Consider the following 12462-nt stretch of genomic DNA (forward strand, 5'->3'; position numbering starts at 1 on the left):
TGTCCTTTCAGAAATGTGAGTCTAGGGTAGATTCTCAACAGAATGGCAGCCATGGGGACAGAAAGGTTACTGGAGGGACAATGAATGCAGGAGAGAAAACCACAGGACTTGGCAAGGCTGATGGCTCGGCGCTCACCTCTCTGCAACCAGCTGCCTCGCCCTGACGGGGAGAGAGGGGAACAGACCCACCGTCTAGCGCCCCTACTGTGTGGCAGGCACTGCCCTTGGCCCCTCCGTGGTCTAGAGCAGCTGATCAGGACCAAGGCCTCGTCAGGTCTCATCATGCCCTTTGTACAGAAGTCTGGGCTGTGAATCAGCTTGCCCAAGCTCACCCAGCTGGGAAGCGGAGGACGTTTCAATGCAGTTCCGCCTGCCTCCGACATCCTTGGTCCTTCCTCCCCACCGCACCTCCATTTCCCTCCGTGCTTTGTAGAGCTACTTATCAAACATTTAGGAAATGCCTTTTTAAAAGTATACATGCTTTCCTAAAGTGTAATTTTCCATACACACTGATATAGACTATCAGATAAAGCAGAGCGCCTCAGCTCCCGCCCTGCTATTTGGCACCCAATTTAGGAAAAGATGACCCCAGAATGCTCCACTCCGTGTGTCTTTTCTGCCCCAGCTGAAGGAGTCTGCTACGTGGGAGAGGGGCTCTTTGTCCTCTACAAATCAATGGGACGCTACCTGGTTCTGGCCAGAAAGTTAGTAAAACCCAAATAGAATTTTTTTTTTCAGCCAGGTTTCCTTTTTATTATTATTATTCATGCCAGGAGTCCACTGGGAAAATCTTGATCTGCATTAAAACATACATAAGAAGAGGAGAGAAGAAAAGGCAGACAAGAGTGTGTCCTACAAAGGGTTTCTTTGAGCCCAGCTCTGTTCCTCTGTAAAGTTCTTTTCTGTGCTCACCACAAAGATGGAATCTGGGTTCAAGGTTGAATGGAAGCTGGCCCCGGATGGAATGCGTATCCCCTGAACACACCTCTAGGAGATTAGCCCGTCATTAAATATTTGTAGGATAACAGGAGAAGCCTAATTTAGTTTTTGTTTCTTTCTCTCTGTGGTTTAATCACAGATGAAAGAGACTAATAGCACTGCAGAGCTTTCTGGTGATCAAAGGCCAATCAATCCCCTTTGTGGAGTAATTAACTATTTGCTAAACTTGCAGAATTGATTTCCATTTAGGGCTAAGAGAGAGGGTTTTAAATGAAGACCGATTCACCATGCGAGAAGAGGGAATCTCAGGGCTGATGCCAGGAGATACTCAGGGTGATGAATTGGAACCTGCTAATTAGAGACTGAAAAATACAGCCAGAACCTGACCCTATTCAGGAGTACTTTAGGGGAAGGACAGGCAGGAGGAAGGGTGGACGCTGATGCTGTCTGTATCTGCCAGGCGGCTGTGCACAGTTGACGTGGAGAAAGCCTTGGCATCCTGTCTGGGGCAGAGAAGGCTTGATTGCAAGCAGACACTGTGCTGGGCAGGAGGTGGAATGCACGTGGTCAGGGAGTCAGAGTGCAAGTCTGCAGGTGACCAGGGGGTGGAAGGGAGCCCCTGTGACCGGAAGGCGGGGTAGGCACACGCCAAAGCCCAGACCCGGGCATTGTGCACCTGTGAGATTCTACTCAGGCACTTGAAACTTGCACCCAAAGCCTGTCAGGAATTTGGACTCTGTTGACATCTATACAGATGTACCAAGAATCTGACCACTTCGTTTATGCCACCTTACAATTTTAAAGACTTGAGACAACCTAATAATACCCCTGACCCCTGTCAGGGTTTGCCAGATAAAACACAGGATGTCCAGTTCAATGTGAATTTCAGATAAAGCAATGATTTGTTTTAGTATAAGTACATTGCAGGTGATTTGGTGTTTCTGTGAAATTCAAATTCACCTGGCTATCCTGTGTTTTTATTTGCTAATTCCTGCAGCCTTACTCTGGCTAGATTTTGGTCTACTTACTGAGTTAGAACCCCTCTGAGTCCCAGTTTCCTTCTCTATGAATGAGCCTCATAGTAGTAACTGTATCATTATGAATATTAAAAGAAATAACTGAATATGAAACACTTTGGACAACGTGGTACCTGGCACATTTTATGTTCTCTGTAAACATTACCTGTGATTATAGCAAACACACTATTTATTTGATCAATACAAATGATGATCTAAAATATAAAAAATGTATTACCATTTTTCCTATCTCTTCCTGTCCTTTACCTCCAACCTCTTCTCTTCCTCTCTTTCTCCTCCTGCCTTTTTCTCCCCCTCCCTTTCATCTTCCCCTGCAAACTGGGTCTATACTAACAGCATCAGTATAATTTTGATAGGTAGCATCTCTGCCCATTTTCCCCCCTGCAGAGGGCTAGGCTTGGGTAAGTGGCCCTGAGCTGGCTCATGGTGCTAATTCTGTGATCTCAGCCATGCTCTCTGACCTCTCTTTTCCTCAGTTTACCCCTATGAAATGACAATAATGTGACATGTCGAGTCAAATAAACTCATATAAGGAGAGCACTTAAAATATTCCAGCATTACCATATTAACAACAGCACTTCTGTGCTGGTGTGCGTTCCCCTGGAAATACTGCAGGAAATGTTCATTACAGTAAGATCACTTGGGCTAAAGGCTGGGTCATCTCAAGGGGGTAAGTGGATGCAGGTCCTGGCGCTGGATTTCCCGGTTCTGTCCTGGCCGGCGGAGCTCAGACGTAAGAGAAAACCAGGACACCTTTGGTGAGATTAGCCTGTGGGTAGTTTTGGCATTTGAAGCAAATAAGAATATCTTTCTTGCCTCCTGCAGGCCACTCCTGACTGGGCCTTCCCATTTACCAGAGCAGAGGCTCCCAGCGGGTCGATGCTGATTGAGCAGTGTTTCCTGAGAACTGAGATGATCAATTTCCCCAATGGCCGCTGCCACCACGACCTCCCTGCCACAGCCTGTGTGGATTCCCCTGAGGAGTGAGGTCAGGTCAGGTGGGAGTGCCCCTTCTGAGCTCCGCTCCACCCCCTTGACCGGGCAGCTTCTGGGAAAACAGCCCAGTTCTGGCACACACACAGGCTGAGATCCCTCGCCTTGCACCAAGCCAGTTTTGGGAGGCTAGGCTGGACGCCATTTCTGATGGATCAGCAGGCTGTGTGCATTTCACAGGAGATGAGGTCCCAGAAGAGGAAAAGAGTCAGGCAGGACTTTGCACTCTCCTAACGCTACCCCCTAAGTTGCTGATCATGTCCTTTCCTTGACACTTGTATATGTGCCATGCCTGGTTCTAAAAGCTTGACAAATAGGAACTTAGTTTATCCTTACAACAACCTGATGCAGCAGGTACTATTATCACTGCCAACGTGCAGATGAAGAAACAGAGGCACAGAGAGGTTAAGTGATCACCCAAGTCCACACAGCTATCGAGTAGTCCTTGTCATTACCGATCGCTTGAACATGACTCCACACGCAGTTGCTGAGAAGTACCTTAGAGACTCCAGATACCAGGTGTCCTAGGATGCCTTTGACCTGCCCTCTCCATGAGCTAGAGGCACAAAGTAAAGAGATATGTGTAAGATATATTACAGTATGGTGATTTGTACTGGGAAAAATATGAAAGTTTCTGAAGAGATGAAGAAGTGAAAAATGGAAAGGAAAATTGTGATCTTTTGGGCTTACCACTATTTCCACAGCCAGTGAGAAGGAGTTTGATCTGGATATCCTGGACTGGGTTGTAAAGGTTGTTATACTGCATCTAATAGGCCTCCCAGCTTTGGGGACCCATTGAGGTTTAGAAGATTTTTGTTATATTCAACTGGAAGTTCAACGATCTTGCTATGTTTGGCCAACTAGGTGATCTGTGTAAGAGTCTTCTAGGGGCGTGCTCTCTGCTGGGAGGTCAGCCCCTCGACCCTCCCCAGGCTGGCTGGACACACAGAAATAACTGGAATGGTGCTGCTGAGAAGCCCACCTTTGGAGAAGGAAGAGGTTAAGCACAGTAGTGTTTTAAAAGTATTCCGTTTGATTCCTTATTGCAAATTGAATTCACCTATCAAGCAGCCAGGACTTGATATTCCTTGGCACATGAGACCAGTGTTTCTGCAGCTCCCTGTAAACAGGAGCAAGCCGACGCACACTGAAGATGGAGCAGCGCAAAATCCCCATTGCTCGTTAAATTATTTAAGAAGAGGGGAGAAAAGTAGCTGGAAATAAAAAAAAGGGTCTCCCAAGTGGTGTTTGGAGAAGGCACCTGGTGCTGGCTGTACCCTGTCCGGGGCTGACCAGCAGCGTTTAAATGCAGGGGCTGCCGTGAACTGACTCACTGCTGGATAATTACGTTAGGGACCCATACGGCCTGTTGAAAATCAATTCTGCTGGACCAGTGTGTTTGTTCGGAAAGCCACTCAGCCAATTCAGGAGTATATTAGGCAGCAGGCCCAGTGCGGTGACCTCTTCCGGATTGGGGTTGACACTTGAACGAAGGCGTTTGTCCAGTTAAAGGACAGTACTAGCAGCAGGCTCTTATCTCCCCTAAATTGGATTACTCAGATCTGCTTGTTCTCTTTAAAGATAGCTACTCTTGGGTTTTTCCCCTCTCTTTCTATCTGTCTGAGATGGTTACCTAGTGATTACTGTTTAACTTGCCATCCTTATGTATTCTTGGACAGTTAACACTTACTGCCACCAGTGTCACTTCCCTTTGCTACGTGAGGAAAGTCATCTGATACTGACACCTGCATTTTTCCGGTCACTGGTTAGACCGGAGAGTGGGTTGGGATCCAGGTGAGCTGGCCTGTGTGTTCTTGAGAAGCTCATGGTCAGCAAGCCTGCGATTCACTTTCCAGGAGCAGAACACAGACCGGGGGATGACAGAGGCTTCCCTTCAGACGTGCACATTCCGTCCGAAGGAATTACTCCCAAGACACTTTCCGTGGCTTGAAGACTCTCAAGCCTGCTCACCCGCGGCGTCCCTCGTGTGGGAGTGCCACCCGGCCACCACTTCGGCAGACAGCAGCCGCTCCAGCCAGCTAACTCCCACGGCCGGGTCTCCCCTGGCCCACAAAAGCTGCCACGCCAGCAAACATGGTGTAGGGTGTCAAGAAAACATTGAAAAGCCCAGGGAATCCTGCATGCACCTCTCGGAAGAATCCAAGAAAGACTTATTGCCACAATTACGCTTCCTTTAATGACACATAAAATTAACCGCTCCACATATCCATTCGCTTTGACAGCTGAGGATTTCACTATGATAAAAGTAGGGCCACGCACACGGACAGTGATTTACATTTCTGTATCCCAAACCCTGTCAACCAATTAGACTGCAAGAGCGAGTGGCACCATTTTCTAATGAAGCTATAATCAGGCTGCTCTGTCACCCAGAAAGACCAGATACTCTTGTCCCGCGTGGAGAAGGTAATCATCAGGGAAAAAGGGTTTGAATAAATCAGAAGAGATCTCAGTGCAGCTTGCTATAGGTCCCTTATAATTGGAATCTGGGCCGATGGGGGCTCAGCATCCCCTTCAGACTCTTTCACTGAAAAGAAAGTAGACTTTGCTGTGTGGAGGGAGACTACGTGGTTTCTGAAACCAACAGCTGGGAAGGCAGAAGCCGTGGCTCTCAGGGCTGAGCTATCAAGGACCCACAGAACTGTGAGGGGGGAGGAGAGAGGGGAAGGGAGGGGAGGTGGGAGAAGGAGAGAGAGAGGCAGGCAGTCAGGCAGGGAGGAAGGAAGGGACAGAGAGAGGAAAAATGGAGGAAGGTAGATAAGCTCACCCTGTACCACGCTTCCTCATATACAAAAATGGGATGATAACATCTGTACTCCTTATCTCTCGAAATGATTGTGAAAATTAAACGAGGTCCTGTGGGTGAAAGATACGATGCAATCACCTTTTATTAACAGCTGTTAATCATACCTCCTATGGGATGGCCCTAACCACCCTACAGAATCTCCCAGATCCTGTGTGATGATGACGATGGTGCACTTGACTCGAGGTCATTCTTCTGATCGTTAGTTTTTCAACAAGGTGTCAGGATCCCAGTGTGATTCCAGGGAGTGGGAGAGGGGAAGGGATATAAAGAGCATCGGGGGGAATTCCACGTGAGCGTGTCGGCAGCAGGGACAGGGGAAGCTGCACAGTCCTTCCCCTGCACCCTTCCCAGATTTTAAGATTTTTGATACCATTGCTGTGGCAGAACAAAGGTGTAGAGACGCTGGGGAGTCTTGAGGACTCCCTTGGGGGATCCCGGCATGGAAAGGTTTAAAAAATACTCCCTGGGAATCTGTTCTGCTTTGATCTGTGTTACTGATGCCCCAAAAGGTAGGCCAAAAAAAGTGGGCCCCAGACAGGATAATGAAACCACTCTTACTCTTGCTCCAGATTCTTTTAAAAGTATATATTTTTTGTGTTTTAATGAAGTCATTGTTTCTCCACTGAACCACTTTTATTGCCACAGGAAAATATCTGACTCCTTACATAAATACACAAGCCTTGCCTCCATTGAATGAGCCTCCCCTGGGCTTCTAGAGGCTAACTCGTCAGGTCCCTGCTCCGCACCTGCTCTGGGGAGGGCTGGTCATTCACAGGGAATTTTCCCCTCCTTAACTGGGAATGTGGGTCCCACAAGATCCTCCCCACAAGGTCCAAGAGTTCAATAAGAAGAGATGTGAGTGTATTCTGTGTGCCAATTTGGCTTGTGTGGCTAATTGCACTGTGTGCAGAAAATAACACCTGCAAAGATCAGTCCATCCTCTGAACACAAGACTCTCAAAGTCAACGACAAAGCTCTCTGGGTGAAGCCCATCAGTAGAAACACCCGTGGAAACATCAAACGCAGCTTCAAGTGGAAAGTGACTGAGAGAGAAACTTTAAAGATCAAGGAGAAGGGTAAATTGAACCGAATTCTTTCAGGGTCTAAAGAGGATAGAGGCTGGGGTTGGGGCCTGGGGAGGAGGGGGGGATGACACACCCAGAGGGTGAAGGCCCCTTCCTGAGAGGTGATTAACAACCCATTGCAGGAAGACTATTGAGCAGCTCCCATTTGCATGGAAAAATGGGGCAATACTGAACTCCTGCTGAAGACCTCTTTTCTAACCAACAACCAAGTAAACTTGGAGTGGCTCCGTGCTTGAAACGTGATTATGCGGGGTATGCCTTGACCACCAGCAGAAATAAACCATGGCTTTGGCCAGTGAGGGGCAGTTTCTCATAAGCAGTCTGCCTGCCCAAGTTCAAGGAGACTAGTAATCAAAGATTTAGAGGCCTGGCTTGTAGCGAGAAAGAAGCTGACCACACTAGTCCTTTAAAAGGTGTTTGTGAAGCTGCTTCTCATCCCCCGCCCCCTTAACCAGTGGACCACCTCAGGAACAAGTTTGATCTTCTGCCAGCTTTTTAAGAAAATGCTAAAATATCAAAAGTTGTCTCTCTTTTGTGGATGTGCAAATTACTGGTTTAAAACCCAAAGGGAGTGGATGTTCTTGCTTAGCATATAAAAGCTTATGAGTTTTATAGTGTTCCAGACTTTAATCGACAAAGGGTCATTTAATCCTCTTGGAGGGATCTACACGTGGAGCCCTGGGTGCAAATAAGCCATGCGGTTATAGTGGACGCAGCCACGGCCGCCTGCCTCCGTCACTCACCCTTGATAAATACTTCTGCAAAACAGATGAAATTAACTACTGTAACAGATAAACAGAGGGTGCAGTTCTCAGAGCAAATGTTGTACCATGGCAGTCGTGCTTAAACACAACCGACAGCTCCAAGTTGAGACTCGGGCACGTGCCAATGACGTCCTCTCCTCGCTGAGCTCTGGCCTGCCTGCATGCCGGTCCCCACGCCTGAGCAGGGCGGCGATGGCCCAGAAGCCCTGGGAGGAGCTGCTGTGGGAGGAACAGCCTGAGCATGGGCGCCCCCGGCTGGAGCAGGGGCCGGTGCGCCCCTGTGAGCTGAGTGGCTCCACATCGAGGCGGTGGCTGCCAGTAAGGGTCACAGCAATCCCCAGTGCTGGGCGTCAGGGCCTAGGCAGGGGAAAGGGGCAAAGTCAAGGGAAGGAGCTGATTCCCCTGGGGCTGAGGTTGCTCCAGGTGTGAAAGGAATGATTGCAATCATGGGCCTTGCTGGGTAAGGAAGTAAAATGGGATGTAGTTCTGGGATGACATGAATTGGATACTTATGGGTAAACTTGGAGTTCGCAGTCATTTGAAAGAGCAAACGTTTATTTGAGTGGGTCTCCTGAACATGACTCTGTTATCACAGAGACCTGGATTTGAAACCGGATTCTTGGATCGGACAGCTGTGTGACTTTGACCTGGTTATTTCACCCCTCTGAGCTTCCCTTCCCTCCCCCTGTAAAGTGTGAGTGACCATCTCTCCTTCAATTTAAGAGCATGAGGGCTAATTGGAATAATCATCATCGGCGTCATCATTCCTAAAAGAATTAACAGTAATGATAACAATAATGTTATGGCAATAGTAAATGTTTAACTTTATGATTTGGGGAGGAGAAGAGGCTCCTATCTCTGCCTTGGGCTCTTTACACATCGGTCTCTGGCTAGGGCTGTGGTCCCCATTTCTAGCATCCGAAGCTCGTGGTAGCTAGGGGGACCCCATTCTGTGGCTTTGTCACTCTCCACAGCTGTTTCAGCCAACAGGGGCTCCCCTCTGCCTCATAATGCTCAGTACAGAAGCTGCCTGTTTTTCTGCGTGGACCGTGCATCAATCAGATCAGCACACCCGCTCTGTGCTGCAGGGCCCTGGAGCCTTCCGGGAAGAGCACTGGGGCTGCCTAGACGGAGGATGCCCTTTCATCCTGGCCTGCGAGACCTCCTTAAGAAATGATGCAGGGCGCAGAGGGGGATCGGTAGAGAATCTGGGTTTCTTAGGCTCAGTTTCGCAGCTCCGGCCAAGCAGTTGCAAATCCCGGCCAGCAGGCCCCCGAGAGCGGAAGTCGCTGAGGCTGGGGCAGCTTCAGAGGGGCTTGGGCACTTCTCACTCACAGATGCACTTCATATTTTAAAGTAGCTGGGTCTAATTGGATAACATTTAAAAATAAAAATAAGGAGGATTTAAATCCAGAGCAGAAACCCAATGCTATTAACACAGAACAGGATATTTCTCCCAAACCAATCCCATTCACACCCTTTAATCGAAGAGTGGGGCTGAGTAGTTCCATGAACACAGCGAATGTACAGCAAGTGAGTCCTTCTAGGAAAGCAAAGACTCAAGGGCCCCAGGCCATCTGCATAGCCCCCAGGTGCCTGTATAAGTGTTTAACTGAGATGTGGTGTGTATATATATATATATGTGTGTGTGTGTGTACTTTTTCTCAGTCATTTGAGAATAAGTTACTGACATTGTACCTGTTTACCACTAAACATTTCAGTATATGTTTCCTAAAAACAAATGCATTATGTAATCACAGTACAATTCTCTAAATCAGGAAATTGCATATTGATATGATATCATCAACTAATCCACAGTCCAAATTCAAATTTTGCCCATTGTTCCAATACCGTGCTTTACCCAGGGACACACAGTGCTTTTAGTTGTCACGTCTTTTTAGTTTCTTTTGAGTTCCGTCATTCTTTATCTTTGCCTGTTCTTTTTCTTTCTTTAACCTTGACATTTTTGAAGAGTACAGACCATTTATTTTGCAGAAGGTTACTCGATTTGGGTTTGTCTGATGTTTCCTCGTGATTAGATCTGGGTGATGAATTCGGGGCAGATACACCCAGAAGTGATGCTGTGTCTCCCTGGGTCCATCCACCAAGGGGGACATGATGTTGGGCTGGTGCCATTATTGGTGACGTTATCTTTGATTATGTGGCAAAGGTGGTGTGTGTCAGGTTTCTCATTATAAAGTTGCTGTTTTTCCCTTTGGGATTATGAAGAAATATGTGGGGAGATACTTTGAGGCTCTGTAAATATCCAGAGTTCATCAAACTAGTTTTGACTGAATCAGTGAATACTCTATTTGCCAAATGGTGATTTTTCTCATTCTATCATTCTACATTTACTCATTCACTTCTACTGCAAAAAAGAGTCTTCCCTACCCACATTTATCTATTCATTCATTCATGTGTATCAGTTTAAATGCATGGATTGTTATGCATGATTCAGTGGGTTGTAATCCATTACAATCACTATTTTCATATTCAAACTGTCCCAGACTTGGATAGTGGGAGTCCTTTCTGTCTTTTGGACATGACCTCTTCATTTTTTGAGCATTTTCTGGAACACAATGTTCAAGCTCAGTACCTCACCTATCCTGGAATCAGCAATCAATCCAAAGGATCCTGAATCTTTTAGCAGAGAACGGAAATTAAAGCCGAGATGTGGGTGTCAGGTGCTTGACATGAGGGTTAATGAGGCAACATTATTTCTAGCCCTCGCAATAAACATAGTTAGGATCCGTGTCTACTTTTTTTTTTATTAAGGTATCACTGATATACAAACTTATGCTCAGGTTTCACCTGAGCAACATTGTGGCTACTACATTCCCCCCTATTATCAAGTCCCCACCATGTACCCCATTACAGTCACTGTCCATAAGCGTAGTAAGGTGCTATAGAGTCACTATTTGTCTTCTCTGTGCTATACTGCCTTCCTGTGCACCCCTACATTATGTGTGCTAATTATAATGCCCCTTAATCTCCTTATGCCTCCCTTCCCCCCCACACCCTCCCCAGTCCCTTTCCCTTTGGTACCTGTTAGTCCATTCTTGGGTTCTGTGATTCTGCTGCTGTTTTGTTCCTTCAGTTTTTCCTTTGTTCTTATACTCCACAGATGAGTGAAATCATTTGGTATTTCTCTTTCTCCGCTTGGCTTATTTCACTGAGCATAATACCCTCTAGCTCCATCCATGTTGTTGCAAATCGTAGGATTTGTTTTCTTCTAATCGCTGAATAATATTCCATTCCAGATGTGCATACGTACCACATCTTCTTTATCCATTCATCTACTGATGGACACTTAGGTTGCTTCCAATTCTTGGCTATTGTAAATAGTGCTGTGATAAACATAGGGGTGCATCTGTCTTTTTCAAACTTGAGTGCTGCATTCTTAGGGTAAATTCCTAGGAGTGGAATTCCTGGGTCAAATGGGATTTCTAGTTTTATTTTTTGAGGAACCTCCATACTGCTTTCCACAATGGTTGAATTAATTTACATTCCCACCAGCAGTGTAGGAGGGTTCCCCTTTCTCCACATCCTCGCCAACATTTGTTGTTGCTTGTCTTTTGGATGTTGGTCATCCTAACTGGTGTGAAGTGTTATCTCATTGTGGTTTTAATTTGTATTTCTCTGACGACTACTGATGTGTGGAGCATCTTTTCATGTGCCTATTGGCCATCTGAATTTCTTCTTTGGAGAAGTGTCTGCTCATATCCTCCACCCATTTTTTAATCAGTTTATTTGCTCTTTTGGTGTTGAGGCACAAGGGCTCTTTATATATTTTGGATGTCAACCCCTTATTGGATTTGTCATTTATGAATATATTTTCCCATACTGTAGGATGATTTTTGTTCTATTGATGGTGTCCTTTGCTGTACAGAAGCTTTTAGTTTGATATAGTCCCACTTGTTCATTTTTGCTTTTTGTTTCCCTTGCCTGAGGAGATGTGTTCATGAAAAAGTTGCTTACTTTTATATTCAAGAGAGTTTTACCTATGTTTTCTTCTAAGAGTTTTATGGTTTTATGACTTACATTCAGGTATTTGATCCATTTCAAGTTTACTTTTGTGTATGGAGTTAGACAGTAATCCAGTTTCATTCTCTTATGTGTAGCTGTCTGGTTTTGCCAACACCAGCTGCTGAAGAGGCTGTCATTTCCCCATTGTATGTCCATGGCTCCTTTATCATATATTAATTGGCCTATATGTGTTTGCTTATATCTGGGCTCTCTATTCTGTTCCATTGATCTATGGTTCTGTTCTTGTGCCAGTACTAAATTGTCTTCATTACTGTGGCTTTGTAGTAGAGCTTGAAGTTAGGGAGTGTAATCCCCCCTACTTTATTCTTCCTTCTCAGGATTGATTTGGCTATTTGGGGTCTTCTGGTGTTTCATATGAATTTTAGAAATATTTGTTACAGTTCACTGAAAAATGCTGTCAGTATTTTGATAGGGATTACATTGAATCTGTAGATTGCTTTTGGCAGGATGGCCATTTTGAAAATATTAATTCTTCCTATCCAAGAGTATGGGATGTATTTCCACTTATTAGTGCCCTCTTTAATTTCTCTCAAGAGTATCTTGTAGTTTTCAGGGTATAGGTCTTTTACTTCCTTGGTTAGGTTTACTCTTTTTGATGTAATTCTGAATAGAATTGTTTTCCTGATTTCTCTTTCTGCTAGTTCTTTGTTAGTGTATAGGAATCCAAAGGATTTCTGTGTATTAATTTTGTATCCTGCAACTTTGCTGAATTCAGATATTAGTTCTAATATTTTTTGAGTGGATTCTTTAGGGTTTTTTATGTACAATATCAT

This window comes from Manis javanica, chromosome 17 (assembly GCF_040802235.1).
Source record: "Manis javanica isolate MJ-LG chromosome 17, MJ_LKY, whole genome shotgun sequence".
NCBI classification, from domain to species: Eukaryota; Metazoa; Chordata; class Mammalia; order Pholidota; family Manidae; genus Manis; species Manis javanica.